Below are 18,597 nucleotides of genomic sequence, written 5' to 3' on the forward strand. Positions count from 1 at the left end.
GAACTTAAAAGTATTCCCGCATTATACTGGTGGGCGACCTAGAACTTAAAAGTATTCCCGCATTATACTGGTGGGCGACCTAGAACTTAAAAGTATTCCCGCATTATACTGGTGGGCGACCTAGAACTTAAAATGTATTCCCGCATTATACTGGTGGGCGACCTAGAACTTAAAAGTATTCCCGCATTATACTGGTGGGCGACCTAGAACTTAAAAGTATTCCCGCATTATACTGGTGGGCGACCTAGAACTTAAAAGTATTCCCGCATTATACTGCTGGGCGACCTAGAACTTAAATGTATTCCCGCATTATACTGGTGGGCGACCTAGAACTTAAAATGTATTCCCGCATTATACTGGTGGGCGACCTAGAACTTAAAAGTATTCCCGCATTATACTGGTGGGCGACCTAGAACTTAAAAGTATTCCCGCATTATACTGGTGGGCGACCTAGAACTTAAATGTATTCCCGCATTATACTGGTGGGCGACCTAGAACTTAAAAGTATTCCCGCATTATACTGGTGGGCGACCTAGAACTTAAATGTATTCCCGCATTATACTGGTGGGCGACCTAGAACTTAAAATGTATTCCCGCATTATACTGGTGGGCGACCTAGAACTTAAAAGTATTCCCGCATTATACTGGTGGGCGACCTAGAACTTAAAAGTATTCCCGCATTATACTGGTGGGCGACCTAGAACTTAAAAGTATTCCCGCATTATACTGCTGGGCGACCTAGAACTTAAATGTATTCCCGCATTATACTGGTGGGCGACCTAGAACTTAAAATGTATTCCCGCATTATACTGGTGGGCGACCTAGAACTTAAAAGTATTCCCGCATTATACTGGTGGGCGACCTAGAACTTAAAAGTATTCCCGCATTATACTGGTGGGCGACCTAGAACTTAAATGTATTCCCGCATTATACTGGTGGGCGACCTAGAACTTAAAAGTATTCCCGCATTATACTGGTGGGCGACCTAGAACTTAAATGTATTCCCGCATTATACTGGTGGGCGACCTAGAACTTAAAATGTATTCCCGCATTATACTGGTGGGCGACCTAGAACTTAAAAGTATTCCCGCATTATACTGGTGGGCGACCTAGAACTTAAAAGTATTCCCGCATTATACTGGTGGGCGACCTAGAACTTAAAAGTATTCCCGCATTATACTGGTGGGCGACCTAGAACTTAAATGTATTCCCGCATTATACTGGTGGGCGACCTAGAACTTAAAATTATTCCCGCATTATACTGGTGGGCGACCTAGAACTTAAAAGTATTCCCGCATTATACTGGTGGGCGACCTAGAACTTAAATGTATTCCCGCATTATACTGGTGGGCGACCTAGAACTTAAAAGTATTCCCGCATTATACTGGTGGGCGACCTAGAACTTAAATGTATTCCCGCATTATACTGGTGGGCGACCTAGAACTTAAAATGTATTCCCGCATTATACTGGTGGGCGACCTAGAACTTAAAAGTATTCCCGCATTATACTGGTGGGCGACCTAGAACTTAAAAGTATTCCCGCATTATACTGGTGGGCGACCTAGAACTTAAAAGTATTCCCGCATTATACTGGTGGGCGACCTAGAACTTAAATGTATTCCCGCATTATACTGGTGGGCGACCTAGAACTTAAAAGTATTGAAATTGTTTCCCCGTTCTTCCGAGAAAATTTTCGACAATCGGCAGAAATTTTCTGCCCCGGTTTTTGGTGACTTCCATGGCGGTGCATCTTGCAGCCATCATCAATCCTTTGTTTTCCTGCAGCAGACAAAAGGATTTAATCAGTTTTAATCGTGGTGGTAGAGGGTGCCTTTCTGGCGAGCAATTTTTCTTTCTTCCTTTTCTTGCTCTTTGTCCCCATAATTGGTTGGCGGGCAAAGTTGCCTGTTGGGGTCTCTAGCCTGCTGGGGATTGGTTTTCAATTTATCCCCTTTTCTGCTTTCTTTTAAAACACATGATGTGGGAGTCTGCTTCTAACTCCCGAAACCACTCCCTTTTGGAGCTTACTTCTTCCAACATTTCCGAGCACAATCCCTGCATTGCCTGGGGCCGGCCTTTTAAGACTGTTTGTATTACCCTGCATTGGGTGAATTCCCCTTCGGTTTCTGGTAGTAAGCTTCGACAAATCCTTTAAAGACACATTTTAGGAAAAGAAATAAAGATATGGAAAAGAGAAAATCTTTCTGAACCAATATTTTGTGGGAGGAGACAATCAAAAGAACTTATCTGGATGACACAACTGGTCCCCGTGATCATGACATGCACCATAGATTCCCGACCCAGTCTATTTGTATCAATCGATTCGCCCGATGGTCTGACTTGCTGGGGATGATAAAGGAGTGTTCACTTCGTTTCGTATGTGGTAGCTTTGCTGATCTGTCTTGCCGCCTCACAGTGCCCTTCGAGGGGTTTTCACTAATGAGACTCTCTCTTTTCTCTCATCTCCCGGCGCCTTATGGTGCCTATGAAGGTTTTCACCAATAAGACTCTCTCATTTCATATCCCTCATCTTACATCGCCTCTCGGTGCCTGCGAAGGTTTTCACCGATGAGACTCTCTCATTTTATTTCTTTCGAGGAATCGGGGTGTTGTAGATACGACCCTCTCTTCCGGGGATTCTTTTGACTATCAACTCATTCCCAGTCTTACGATCCTTTTCTTTGCTGGGGATCGGTGTATTATTCTCGGCCTTATTTGCCGGATTTGGCATCTCTCGAACATTGATCGGGAGGTCTTTTGGATGTCGATGTTGGTTTTGGTGTGGGATTGAAAGAAGGCTAAAAAATGAAAACAACTTGAGGGGTGATGTGCTACAACTTTTTGGAATCAAACCTTTGTTGGAACTTAAAACATAACTTCTGCCCCAGTTTTCTTGCTTGGGGAATTTATTTATTTTTTACTCTTATGTTGTGCTACGTGCGTTACGCACGCTGTGTCTATTATGCACACTATGTACATTATGCATCCTATATTTATTATGATGCATACTATGACCGAGCCGTGAGGCGCCTACGTATCCTCTTTGAGGAATCAGGTCAAACGTAGTTCCCACGGTTTTGTATTTCTTTATGATTTCATCTTCTTTTTTTTTTCTTTTCTTTTTCTTTTCTTTTCTCTTTCTTTTCCTTTCGTTTCTTTTCCCTTTTTCGTATCTTTTCCATTAGTGATTCCAAAAGAGGGGTATGAAAGAATTACTTAAGGCTCAAAGGGGGAAGCAAGGGTTAAAAGTGTTTGGATAGAAGAAAGAATTGCCTCCGTCATCTCATTATCCAATAAATGCCAAATACAAACAAATAAACCAACAATTGCCATAATTAAAGAAATTATGCATAATATCTCTTGACTGCATCTGAATTGATAGCCATGTCGACACATCTACCCTCGATATCTGTCAAACACAGAGCGCCGTTGGACAATACTCTGGTCACGATATAAGGCCCTTGCCAATTTGGGGCGAATTTGCCTTTTGCTTCGACCTGATGTGGGAGGATCTTCTTTAACACCTGCTGCCCTACCTCAAACTTCCTGGGGCGCACCTTCTTGTTATATGCTCTTGCCATTCTCTTCTGATACAGTTGACCATGGCATACTGCTGCCAATCTTTTCTCATCTATCAGGCTCAACTGTTCCAATCGAGCTTTTACCCATTCATCATCATCAATCCCAGCTTCAGTGACAATTCGGAGGGACGGAATTTCGACCTCCGCTGGTATCACGGCCTCAGTTCCGTATACCAACAAAGTAAGGAGTTGTGCCTATGGAGGTCCGGACGGTAGTGCGGTACCCCAATAAAGCAAAGGGTAATTTCTCGTGCCACTGTCTGGACCCTTCCACCATTTTTCGCAGTATCTTCTTGATATTCTTATTGGCTGCTTCGACTGCTCCATTTGCCTTAGGACGATATGGGGTGGAATTGCGGTGTGTAATCTTGAATTGTTGGCATACCTCTCTCATCAAGCTGCTATTAAGATTCGCACCGTTATCCGTGATGATCACCTTTGGGATCCCAAATCTGCAGATGATATGGGAGTGAACAAAGTCCACCACTGCCTTCTTAGTTACCGATTTGAAGGTTTTAGCCTCAACCCATTTGGTGAAGTAATCGATGGTCACTAGAATGAACCTATGACCGTTGGATGCTGCTGGCTCGATGGGCCCAATGACATCCATGCCCCATGCTACAAACGGCCAGGGTGCTGACATCGTATGCAATTCTGTTGGCGGAGAGTGAATCAAGTCTCCATGTATTTGGCACTGATGGCATTTCCTCACGAAAGTGATACAGTCGTGTTCCATGGTGAGCCAATAACACCCCGTTCGAAGGATTTTTCTTGCCAATACATATCCACTCATGTGGGGCCCGCAAACTCCAGCATGTACTTCTGCCATAACCGTCGTTGCCCGCCCGGCATCTATGCATCTCAACAATCCCAAATCCGGGGTTCTTTTGTACAATACCCCTCCACTGAGGAAGAAACCATTCGACAACCGCCGAAGGGCTCTTTTTTGGTCTCCAGAGGCATGTTCTGGATATATCCCCATCCTGAGGTATTCTTTGATATCATGAAACCAGGGTTCGCCATCCGCTTCTTCTTCTATGGCATTGCAGTAGGCGTGCTGATCACGGACCTGGATGTGTAGAGGATCAACATACATTTTGTCAGGGTGGTGCAGCATTGATGCCAAGGTGGCCAAGGCATCTGCAACCTCATTGTGAACTCTCGGGATATGTTTGAACTTTACCGATCGAAATTTCTTGCTCAGATCATGCAAGCATTGTCGGTATGGTATGAGCTTTAGATCTCGTGTTTCCCATTCACCCTGAATTTGATGTACCAAGAGGTCCGAGTCTCCCAAGACCAAGACGTCTTGGACACCCATGTCAGCAGCCAAGCGCAGACCCAGAATGCAAGCTTCATATTCGGCCATATTGTTGGTGCAATAGAAGCGTAGTTGAGCCGTAACAGGATAATGCCGTCCTGTTTCAGAAATGAGTACTGCTCCTATTCCAACCCCTTTTGCGTTTGCAGCTCCATCGAAGAAAAGCTTCCAACCCGGTTCCTCGGGTAATTCCAACTCATTCGTATGCATCACCTCTTCGTCAGGAAAATACGTTCTTAAGGGCTCGTATTTTTCATCAACGGGATTCTCTGCCAAATGGTCTGCCAGCGCCTGGGCTTTCATGGCCGTCCTCGTCACATAGATGATATCAAACTCTGTGAGCAGAATTTGCCATTTTGCCAACCTCCCCGTGGGCATAGGTTTCTGAAAGATATACTTCAATGGGTCCAAGCGGGATATGAGATAAGTAGTATATGAAGACAGGTAGTGTTTCAACTTCTGAGCTACCCAAGTTAGGGCGCAGCATGTTTTCTCGAGTTGAGTGTACTTGACCTCATGCACTGTGAATTTCTTGCTAAGATAGTAGATGGCCTGCTCCTTCCTCCCTGTGTCATCATGTTGCCCCAGTACACAACCAAATGAATTTTCCAAGACCGTCAGGTAAAGGATTAGGGGCTTCCCGGGCTTAGGCGGGACCAATACGGGCGGATTAGACAGATACCCTTTGATTTGGTCGAAAGCCTCTTGACACTCTGTCGTCCAACCTTCTGCAGCATCCTTTCTCAGTAGCCGAAATATGGGCTCACAAGTTGCTGTGAGTTGAGCGATGAACCTGCTGATGTAATTGAGTCTACCCAGCAAACTCATTACCTCTGTTTTGTTCCTTGGCGGTGGCAAGTCTCGGATGGATTCAATTTTGGATGGGTCTAACTCAATCCCCCGTCGACTGACGATGAATCCTAGCAACTTTCCTGATGGAACCCCGAATGCGCATTTGGCCGGGTTAAGCTTGATATCATACCTCCGGAGTCTTTGGAAAAATCTCCTTAGGTCTGTCACATGGTCCTCCTGACGCCAAGATTTGATGATCACATCATCGACGTACACCTCAATTTCTTTGTGTATCATGTCATGAAACACAGCAGTCATTGCTCGCATGTACGTTGCCCCAGCGTTCTTTAAACCGAACGGCATTACCCGATAGCAGTAGGTTCCCCATGGCGTAATAAATGCTGTCTTCTCAGCATCCTCCTCATCCATTAGGATCTGATGATAACCTGCATAGCAATCTACAAAGGATCCGATCTCGCGCCCAGCGCAATTATCGATCAGGATATGAATATTGGGTAACGGGAAATTGTCCTTGGGACTTGCTTTGTTGAGGTTGCGGTAGTCGACGCACACCCTGATTTTTCCATCCTTCTTTGGGACTGGTACCACATTGGCCAACCACTCGGGATACCGAGTGACCCGAATGACCTTCGATTGTAATTGCTTAATCACTTCTTCTTTGATCTTTACACTCATTTCTGTTTTAAATTTCCTTAGTTTTTGCTTGACCGGAGGGTATGCCGGGTCAGTGGGCAATTTGTGAACCACTAAATTGGTGCTCAATCCAGGCATATCATCATATGACCATGCAAAAACATCTTTGAATTCCCTGAGAGTTTTGATCAATTCTGCTTTGACATTTGGCTCAATGTGGATGCTAATTTTGGTCTCTTGGATGTTATCAGCGTCTCCTAGGTTCACAGCCTCAGTGTCATTTAGGTTAGGCTTGGGTTTCTCTTCAAATTGGCACAGTTCTCGATTTATTTCTTCGAAGGCTTCCCCTTCGTCACATTCGGATTCATTATCACAAACGACCTCTTGCATTGTTGAGTCAGATTCAGATTGATTTATTAGACTAGGTCGAAGATCCGCTGTGCATGCCATGCCATTAGGACCAGTAAAAAGAGAACTGTTCAGAAAGAAAAAGAACAAAACAAGAAATTAAAATGGGACAAAAGAAAAGAACTTTATTAAATTTGCAGGATAAAAAGGGTTCACGCTTTTACAAAACGAAAGTAAAATTGGGATTACACCCTTGAATAATCCGATCAAACAAACAAACAAACAAAACATTAATCAAAGCCTACTACCAAGACTCCCCTCGGACAGGAAGAGGAGTAACCGTCCAATTGTTGGTCTTGGCCTTAGGCCCCACGAATTGTATCTCTGCTCTGCTGGAACCCTCTCCAGCTTCCACCATACTGACATCCGCAAATAGCCTTTCAAAACTCTGATTGAGGTCTTCATTTATTCCGATCAAAGGTCCTCGAATCTTTGGGATCGCTGACCCCTTGGCACTAGCTTTAACAAAAGACCTTGAGAGGCGTGGCACTGGTTTAGGCAGAAACCAGACCCTCTTCTTCATTTTTCGCGCTTGCTTCCTGTCTGCTGCGGTTGGTTTGAACCCCAACCCGAAAGTTTCCAGATTCTTAGGAAGGGAGACAGGTTGGACTATCCCTTGAAGTTCAACTCCCAGGCCTTTTCCCGGCACAAACCCATTACCCAGCATTTCTGATACCATCATTACTGTTGCGGCAGTCACCCTAGGGTGCGGGATGATTTCCCCTTCAGAAATTTTGTTGGCCGACCCTGTATCGAGAATCTGGTAGACCCAGGGACCCTTGTCATCAGTGGTCTCTATGAAAGGCACAATGGTTCCGCCCATGGTGCATGTCGTATCCTCGCCATGCAACACGACCTCTTGTCTTTCCCACTCGAACTTCACTGTCTGATGTAGGGTGGAAGGCACCGCTTTAGCTGCGTGAATCCAGGGTCGTCCTAACAGCAGGTTGTAAGATACCGTGGCGTCCAATACCTGGAATTCCATGGTAAACAGGACCGGGCCAATGGTTAGTTCAAGTACAACATCCCCCACAGTGGCTGTTCCGTTTCCGTCAAACCCTCGGACACAGATGCTATTCTCCCGGATTCTTCCACGGTCAATCTTTAACTGGTCCAGGGTGGATAATGGACAAATATTGGCGCTTGAGCCGTTATCCACCAATACTCGGGTTACCACCGAGTCTTCACATTTGACAGCTAGGTATAGAGCTTTGTTATGCTCCGTACCTTCCACCGGCAGGTCATCATCTGAGAATGTCACTCTGTTCACCTCGAAAATCTTGCTAGCAATGGTTTCCAGGTGGTTTACAGAAATCTCACTGGGTACATGAGCCTCGTTCAATATCTTTAACAGGGCCCGACGATGTTCCTCGGAATGGAGGAGTAATGACAATAGTGAGATCTGGGCAGGTGTTTTTCTCAGCTGCTCAACCACAGAATAGTCTTGTACTTTCATCTTCCTCAGGAAGTCTTCAGCCTCTTCTTCTGACACTGGCTTCTTGGTTGCCACTGGGTTGGTTTTTCTTAACTCCGCCGGAGCAAAACATCGACCTGATCGAGTCAACCCTTGCGCTTCACAACTGACTTCTTCCACCTGTTTTCCTTGGTACGTCACCACTGCTTTTTCATATTTCCAGGGCACAACCCTGCTGTCAAGCATTGGCAGTTGGACCAACGGCTTTATGGTTACCCGTTCTCTACATACCCCTCTCAACACGACCGCCGGTGTGGGCAGGATCCCTGGTATTGCCAACTTGCTTGGCTCGGGTTTGCTTGCTATGACGGACGGGTTCTTCCCCCATAATACTACCGGCTTGACACCTTCTCCCTGCGACTGTACATTTGTTCCTCCCCTGGTTAAGACTTCTTTTGGGGCAGCTTGGATCATCATCACTGTTTGTGAGGGTTTTCTTAATTCGCCTCCCTCACACACCAACTCAATCATGTGAGCTTCGTGGTGCGCTGGCAGTGGGTTTTGGTTGATGTTAGGAGCCTCTGGTGTCTGGACCTCGATCTTATTGCTGTCAATAAGATCCTGTATGGCATGCCTTAACTTCCAGCACTTCTCGGTATCGTGCCCGAGCATCCCTGAACAGTATTCACAACTGATTGAACGATCCAAATTCTGAGGCGGGGGATTTGGTTCCCGAGTATGGACAGGACTAACCAAACCTAATTGCCGCAGCTTGTGGAACACAGCGGTGTAGGTTTCTCCCAGTTCGGTGAAGGTTCTTTGTTTCCGCAACCTGTCATTTCTGGCATCTGGATTTCCCCGGAAACCTGCCCCTGAAGGATTTCTATATGCCCTTGGTGGAGGGTAAGTGTTTTGTGGTGGTGCATATATGTTCTGGGGAGCCGGTGCGCGCCATTGTGGGCGAACCGGAGGCTGAGTGTATACCTGGGCTTGGTGTACGGAACAATGTGGTTCTCGAGGTGGATAGAAATTTTGTGGTGGGTTGTATGGATAGTTTGACCTGTGAGGCCTGGGTTGGTTGTAGTGTGGCCTGCCAGCCCTGGGCCAACTGCCTGCCTCGATCGTGGCAACCTCTTCTTTCTTTCTTCTTAGCGCACCTCCCGTGCCGCTTTGAATAGCCTGGGTTGTGGCCTTAAGTGCCGAATAGTTTAAGATCTTGTCCGACCTCAAACCTTCTTCTATCATGACCCCTATTTTGACCACCTCGTTGAAAGATTTTCCAACCGTTGTCACCAAGTGACCAAAGTAGGTTGGATCCAATGTCTGCAAAAAGTAGTCTACCATCTCTCCCTCTCTCATGGGAGGATCGACCCTAGCTGCTTGTTCTCTCCAGCGGAACCCGAACTCGCGAAAACTTTCCCCGGGTTTCTTCCCAGTTCTCAATAACGTGAGACGGTCAGGGACTATCTCTAGATTGTACTGGAAATGACCTGCAAAAGCCTGTGCCAGATCATCCCACGTGTACCACCTGCTGAAATCCTGCCTGGTATACCATTCCAGTGCAGATCCGCTCAGACTTTGGCCGAAGTAAGCTATCAAAAGCTCATCCTTGCCTCCTGCCCCTCTCATTTTGCTACAGAATCCCCGCAAATGTGCCATGGGATCACCGTGCCCTTCATATAAATCAAACTTGGGCATCTTGAACCCAGCCGGGAGTTGGACATCTGGGAAAGGGCACAGATCTTTGTATGCCACGCTGACTTGATTGCCCAGCCCGTGCAAGTTTCTGAAGGATTGCTCCAGGCTTTTGAACTTTCTTAACACTTCATCCTGTTCAGGGGCCTTAACCGGCTTCTCAACCTCTGCCGGTACTTCCAAATGGGGATTGTAAACCTGTGGTTCCGGTGCGTGGAAGGTAGGCTCAGGGGGATAGTATTGTGTATCGTGAGCCTGAAACAATGGCTCACTGGTCGTTCGCTGCAAAGGGGCTGATGCAGGTCCCACAAAAATGGGAATATTGGATGTTGGGAGAGGTTGATGGGGTGGTGGAGCTTGGGAATCATGAGGGCTTCTTTCTTGATGATAGAGGGGGTTTGGGCGGCTTGTGGAAGGGCCAGAGTGAGGGTACTCCGGCACCTGTCCCAGTGTCTCAGGGCTCTTTTGCGTTTTGGCCAGGGCTAGCTGCATTGCATGCATCTCTAGTCCCATCCTTTCAATCTTTTCCATTGCCTCTTTTAGCAACTGGCTCATTGGCCTTTCTTCCTCATTACTATTCTCAGAAGTGGTCATGCTTGTTGCTACCGGTCCTTTGGATCTGGTTTGGTATGAATGTGTTGCCAGAATTCTTTAACAACTAACTGTCTGGTATCAGACAACAACAAACTTTGTTAGTGTTAGAGCTTAACAGATTTGATCATAACACATAGAGGATGCAATGCACCTAGGCAGTTAACCGTTTCTACATGCTTTGCTTCAAACCACATGCGTCATCCCGGTTTGTTCATTCGTCTCTTTTTAGAGTATTATGCGAAACCCCGCGTTTTATTTTATTTACATTTTCTTTTCTTTATTTATTAAAAGCGGTCGAATCTTATGGGGATTGCCTACGTATCACGTCCCCGCGTGAATCAGACCAGGCGTAGTTCTGCCTTAAAGTAAAAACACACAATTTTTGTGAAATCATTGAATTCATTCTCAAAATTTTGCTATTACAAATTACATCAAGCAAGGAATAGCAATAGTACAAACTCGACGGTTTCAAACTCGGTTTAACGAAAAAGAAAACAACATATGGAAAAACAACCCAAGCCAAATAAACAGGACTTGACCAAAACTAATTCTCCAATTTAAGGGGCCGTGAGGCATCATCCGGCCTTTTTGCGGCTCTAGGTGTAAGGTCTCTTTGCAAGCTCTTCAATTCGTTCATAATCCGGCGGACGCAACCCATGATGGAAACAAGGAGGGTCTTCCGAGGTGTTCGCTCATATGCCAAGCATTTCATGTAGATGTAATGCCCTATTTCATCAATCCTTCCCCGGATGTTGTCCCTTTCTGTGAACAAATGCCTTATCTGTTGGTTCTTCAATCCCAGTGTTTGCGCATTGTTGGCAAGCTGATCCTGGAACATCTCCATTTGCCTTTCCATTCTGGTCATTGCATCGTAATATTGCCTTCTGTCGTCTTGGGCATTTCGTGTTTGCTTGAGGATCCTTTCTCGAAGAGAGGCATTCGTTTCCCTTAATGTCCCGATGCTCAGTTCATACTCCCTTATGACTTGTTGCAGGCGCTGCCTCCGAGCCATCGCACCCTTTGCCCACTTGGTTCGCAATTTTGCTGTGCTGGCCCTGGCTTTTTCCAAATCTTCCTGGCATTCCGCAACCTGATCTTTTAACCCTGCTATCAATCTTTTATCTGCCCGGCTTCCTAGCTGGCTATTAGCCTCTTTTTTCATTCTCCGGATCTGAGTTTTGAGGATCTCGCCTTCTCTGATTAACTTGTTCTTTTCTCCCTTGTGGGCAGCAGACTGTAATTGGCACTCAAACTTCATATCCTGAACTTGTTGCTTCAGTTTGCCTGCTTTGACAAGATATTCCTGCTCTTTGGCCAACCAGCCCCACTGTTCTTGTGAAGATTTGGCAAATTCTTGCAGGTGAGGTCTTTTGGTCGGTCTTCCAGATGATGTCTCCCCTTTGTACCAGGCCTGATACCCGGGCGAAACTTCCCCTTTTGCCCGATTCAATTACACAAGTATTTGCTTCTAAGTATTGACATTGGCTCCAAATTTGACGAACCCTTGCTTCAGGAAACTGGCCGTCGGGACTGATCTCGATTACCTGGATGCTCAGATCCTCGTCTTTCGGCACTATCTGATACCTCCCAAGTTGCCTTAAAACCCGATGCGGCGCGTATGGTTGAATACTTTTAAGTCCCATTAAGAGAAAATGGGGCCTGGCTGCTGGCATGTATATGACTTCGCCGATCGATAACCATCCTAGCGCCCACTGTATTTGACTGGCGTTGAGGGTATGGAAATATGAGGTCCATGCTACAACTCCTTCTGGTAGGTAGGTTTCATCAACTCTGGTATAGAACTCCTCTATGCAGGTCTTTCCAGCGGATCCATGGCTCAGAAACTGGGCTCGGTGACATAGGTGTTCGATCATCCACATTTGCAACAACAAATTGCAACCCTCGAAAAAGCTTCCTCCGGCTTTGCAAGAAGTGAGTGCCCGGAATATATCAGATACTATCATGGGCGCCAACGTACTATCACTCTGTGTGAGCAACGTACTGACGACCCCTGCTATCTTTATGTCAATATTCCCATCTTTTCTTGGGAATACTAGTAGTCCTAAGAAAGTTATCATGAAAGCAATTCGTCTATGTTCTTCCCACTTCTGGCGATTACCTTTGCTGCACAACTGGTTTTCTGGCTTGTCGAATCCTCCTATGTGACCATATCTTTGATATATGAAACTCATGCTGCAAAAACCTTTTGCCAAGTCAGGGTTATGAACTGTTCTGACTATCTTTAAGGAGTCCAGGAACCGGTGTACTGCTACAGCTCTTGGAGCAATCAGATATTTGTGCCTCAAAGGAGTCTCAGTGCTGCCGATATACCCTGCTATTTCTTCTAAAGTTGGGGTAAGTTCGAAATCTGAGAAGCGGAAGACATTGTGCGCAGGATCCCAGTGGGGGACTAGTGCCCTTATGATATCTCCTCGTGGCCTGATATCCAACAAACTCGTGAGGCCTTTCAGATACTTCTTGATTTCGTCATGCCCCTCTTTGCCCAAATCATTCCACCAGAGCCGCAATTGGAGGGGAATTTTATTCATGATTGAAAAGGGTTCATTCGGAATCGTGCTCATTCTGCACATTTATTAATAAGATTTTAACAAACGACACTTATCCTGATAAAAACAAAAATATATGCGATTTTTTGTGAATTTTGAATTTTCGTATATATATATATAAAAACTTCCTAAAGAAGTCAATAACGGAAAATATTTTGGATTTTTTTTTTTTTTTTCGAAAAACTGGGAGCCTGAAAGGACTTTTCTAGACCTTTAACAAGATAAATACTTTTGCCATAAATAAAGATATATACATTTTGAAATAAAGCAAAACTTTTGAATTTTTCATATATATATATATATATATATACATATATTTGTAACAAATAATAAAAGTAAAGACAACACAAGACTTTTTTTTTTATTATAAAAAAACAATTTTAAAAATAAGATTTTTTGATTTTTATGACAAGACAAACTCTATATTTCTATTGATATACTTTCCTAACCGCTATTTCCTTTTTTTCAATTTCACAATATTCATAATATTCAAACACCGGTCAGCATGCGGGCACGAGACAAATAAATGCACGGAAAACAAATAGGATGCATCAGGATGGCCTTTTCATATCAGGTTGCTAGTCCTAGACGGACCCAACCCCTGTGTTGAGTCCCCTAAGTCAAATGCAACGTGATGCAAATAAGCGTTCCTACTAGGGATCCGGCATGAAGTCACGTTATTCTATGTTCAAAACCTGGGTCGGTGTTCTAGACAGTGTACCCGAGCGGACAACTCGAGTTGAGGAAGGAGCTCCTTTCCGGGAACCAAAAGGCCAGCCGGCTTAGAAACTTTCCGAGCCTCTTTTATTTAGGGTATGACACTAACAGAATAGGGAGTCTCAACCAGTGAGCACATCCCCGGAGGCAAGAAGAGAAAGGTTTCGGCACAGTTTATATACAGTTCAAATAATATCAAAGCGGTAAAGGCAGCATTTAGCACATTAGGCTCAAAACATGTAATAATCAGATAAAACCAAATATAACAATTTATCTAAGCTCGAATTTCTAACCCTGAACTAGTGGTTCTGGGTTCTAATCCCCAGCAGAGTCGCCAGAGCTGTCACACCTCCTTTTTCCGCGCCCGCGGGGCGCATGGGAGTTTTTCCCAATTAAAGGACAATCGAAAGGGGATTTATTTGTTTATTTCAGAGTCGCCACTTGGGAGATTTAGGGTGTCCCAAGTCACCAATTTTAATCCCGAATCGAGGAAAATAATGACTCTATATTACAGTCTGCGTACCAGAAATCCGGATAAGGAATTCTGTTAACCCGGGAGAAGGTGTTAGGCATTCCCGAGTTCCGTGGTTCTAGCACGGTCGCTCAACTGTTATATTCGGCTTATTTATCTGATTTTTAATACAATTATGAACCTATGTGCCAATTTTATCTTTTATCCGCTTTTATCGTTCACTGTTATTTTTATAGGACTTGCAACGTCGTGAAAACATATCTCGAACCACGTTACATCAATGCACCCGTGGTTATTGATATATCTCGACTCGGTTGAGATTTGGATTTGGGTCACATAAATGTGCACCCGAATTAAGGAAAATAAATTATTTAAGGCGCGCCTAAAGCAACTAACGCATGGTTGTTTTGGGGAGGGCCGTAAAATTCGCTAAATGACCTGTCCCGAATTCTAAGTGTTTTAATATATATATAGTTGGAGAGCCCCGTGGCTGTGTACATTTTTTATTTTTGACGAGGCTCGTCTCGTTCTACTTTTAAAAGGAATTAGCGACGTCATGGATATGCCTCTCGGATCACGTCACAATCAATGCACCCGTGATTAGAAATACATTTCGAATCCGTCGAGATTTGGATTTGGGTCACATAAATGTGCACCCGAGTTTTTAAGAAGGTAAGGCTTATTAAAGCGCATCCTAAAGAGACTAACGTATTGTTATTTTAGGAGGGTTGTGAGATTTGCTAAACAACCCGTCCCGGAAACTAAATGCTTCAATAATATACATTTCACAAGGGCCCCGCATCTGCGCGTTTTGTTTATTTTCGTCGAGGCTCATCTCGTTCTTATTTTTTAAAGGATATCCTATAGCAACTACGTTTCTTGTCGTATTCGTCTCTATCAATTGAAAACAGTAGATAGTCCTAATTAATTACATGCTTGCAAGTTGTTTGTAATGTGATTAGGAAATGCTTCAAAATCAGGACCGAAGCTGCGTGCACAGTCGGCCAAACGAATAATCATGGGCCCAAATCCAGCCCACGCGCGGTTGGCCAGACCTGGGCCACTGCTCGTTCGATGCGGGCCTGCCTGGTCTGTCTTCGACCTGGGCTCGACCCTTGTGAGGTTGAGGCCGTGAACTCGTTCTGGGTTCTATTGGCGTGGTATGAAGGGATCGCCTATTAAAGGGAAAGAAATTAACTAGTAGGGGATAGTTTTCATGCTTGGCCTACATTAAAGAATATACTACACAGTTAAACTAAATCTAAGATACAACCTATTATATTGGGAATGTTTTCACCTAACAACATACATATATAAACTAACATTCAGCTAATCTACATTGATATATACTGGGCATACATGCTACTTCCATTGTCAAAACAGGAATGAAAATTATTATACAGTACATGATATCTAATGTAACAATTTATGTATAAAAGTCACTCTTCAGGTCTTTTCTTTTGTATTCATGCTCAACTTTCCAATTACATTTGACAGAGTATTAGTCATGTACCTGGTATAGAGAGACAAAAGAAGAAGGAAGTGATCAGCTGGGCAGTATGCAGTAAATACAGCAGCAAACAGATACACAACAAACACAGCAACAACCAACTGAACCAAGTGTCTTCCACAGCCACAGACAACCAACAGTGATCTCCCAGAATACAAAGACTAACAAATAGCCGAGTGCCAAGCCAGTAGTCCCAGGAAATAGTAAAGAAATAGCAGCAATAACTGAGGGTTCAGATGCAGCAAAACCACCAATTCAACAACCACAACAACTCAGTCAATGCAAGCAACAGAACTTGGCCAAGACAGCTTGACCAATAGGCACTCTTATACAACTTTCAGGCAGTGTTTGGTTACAATCTATTTGGGAACTAACTTATGTTATTCAGCTTTCTTTAAACTCAGTAAAACTTTTTAGACTAAAAGTTTCAGCTTTTAAACTAAAAATTCCAGCCTTTTCTCTCTTTTTTTTTCTGAAGACTAAAAGTCCAGCCCCCTTTTAGTTATCAAATGGCCTATTTATAAGCCATATGACCAAGGGCAGCTAAGCTGCCTCCCTCCTACTTGCAGACTGCCCATACCCCTTAACTCCCCATGCCTAAAGGCATCTTTCTTGGAATCCTTAAACAGCCCCCATGCCCTGTCTATATTACTCTAATCAAGGGTTATGGGTTTAGTTAAGTATTCAATTAATTCCCATACTCTTAGGTCTGGTCCCCCATTAGCATTAATTTAATCCTATTTTAATTACCACTTGACACATTCTGAAATTATCCCCTAATCAGACCCTGCCTTATGCCAAGATTACCCTTACACTTTGCATATTACTGTATTACCCTAACTCTTAATAGTTAGTATATAGACCTCACTAATTTCAGCCAATACTTGACTACTAGCTAATTAAACTCAAACTGTTTTCAGGCTGATTTGTTAGATTTCTGAAGTTAATTGCCAGTTCTCTGCCCAAATTCAGGCAATGATTCAAACTTTCAGCAAACAGGGTGTCAATTAAAGGGTACAAGTTGGTCATGCCGATACAAGTAACGCCAACAAGAAACAGGCATAGTAATCAATACTGAAATGTAGACTCATTTAGATGACTACACAAGCTATGACACCTTTCAAGTGAATTCAGTTGACGACGCTTATTTAGATGACTATACAAGCTATAATACACAGCAAACAACCAATAAACCAACACCCAACTCATTATTAACTTAAAACGTACACACATGGACAGATGAGTCGCGGAACAAACAAACTAGAATACGAACGACAGATAGATTTTAGGAGGGCAAAAGAAAAAGGAAAAATACCTCAGAAAAATGAAACTAAGATCGATTCAAATTCGAACTCGGGCCAGGTGATTTTGGGGTCTAATGGACTTTAACCGAAGTGTTCTCAACTGAGAACACTTTGGTAAAAGTCTGCTAGACCCTGATCCTGCCACTGATTCGAACAAAACCCATAGATCTGAATCCTAGGGCTCTTGAGGTTCGATTTGGGAACCGTTCAATTCTAGTCAGATTCGAACGGAACCAAAGCCACTCAGGGGGTGAGGGAGGTCAGGAGGGGCTGTGGTGTGAGTTTGGGGTCAATCGGTGTAGATCTAGTTTTTGCTCGATTCTTCGTTTGAAGATTCGAGAGGCTACAGGTTGATTCGAGGTGAGCGGTTAACGGATTCGTGTTCAGGGTGGCTGGGTGCATCGGGGATGTTATTTTGGTGGTCATCGGAATCCGAGTGGCTGGGGTTACAGGGGAGGAACCTAAGGTTTCTTAGGTTTTGAGAGGGGGGGGTTCGGGGACGAAGGTGAACAGTGGGGCTAGGGGGGTTTGGTTTGGGGCGTGGGGGTAAGGGGTTAGGCTTATATACGATCTAGGGGCTTAGATCCTGGCCGTTGGATCAAACGAGACCTATGGCCAGGATCTATTCACTTAGGGAAAACGGTGTCGTTTGTGTTTTGGTAGTGGGTGAGAACGGGTAAGGTTGGATCGGGTCAAAACTGGGCGGGTTTAGGGGAATGGCCTAGGTCCGTTGGATCAAGGGGTTGGACGGCTCAGATCACCTTCCTTAGACGACGTCGTTTGGGGTCGAACGAGTGGCCTGATCGGGACCGTTCGTTTGAGTCAGATCAATGGTTCTAATCAGGGGTACTGATGCGACGTCGTTTTGGGGGTCCTGTTGGGGCAGCCTGATTTGGACTGGGTTTTGGTGCTGGTTTGGGCCTGCTTCGTTTCACTTTTTCTTTGGCCCAAACCGGTTTTTTTCACTCTTTTGCTTTCTTTATTATTATTATTTTTTTTCATTTTTCTTTTAAAACAAAACAAACAAAAAATAAAAATAATAGATAATAAAACAACGAGATTAAAACTAAACAACAATGTAACATTTTAACACCATTATCACAAAAATATTTAAGTAAGTTAACTAATAACCTAGAACGAACGATGCACACATATATATATACATTTTGAATTTTCTTTTACCGACACATAGTTTTGTATTTTGTTTGATAGTGACTGGATGCAAAATGGGCAGACTCACAAACGACTAACAACACATGTCACGGAAAGATCGAAAAATTGTATAGCGAAGCCTTTTGCCACTATTTTTATTTTCTTTTGGAGCGATTGTCCGTGAAGCAAAAATCACGTGCTTACAATTATTATCACTTCATTTTATGTATTATTCATACTCGGTATTTTGGTAAAGAAGTATGTATGTTTGTATGAGTTCTTCATTTAATTCAAAACATTTAATGAAATTTCTGATTTTAAAGGTGAAAAATAGATAATTTAGCTGTAGGTTCTCGCGTTGGCTTGCCTAACAACATCTTTGGGATTTGGGTTGAGACAGTTTGGTAATAGATTAC

Source organism: Nicotiana sylvestris, chromosome 6 (assembly GCF_000393655.2).
Source record: "Nicotiana sylvestris chromosome 6, ASM39365v2, whole genome shotgun sequence".
Classification (NCBI taxonomy): domain Eukaryota; kingdom Viridiplantae; phylum Streptophyta; class Magnoliopsida; order Solanales; family Solanaceae; genus Nicotiana; species Nicotiana sylvestris.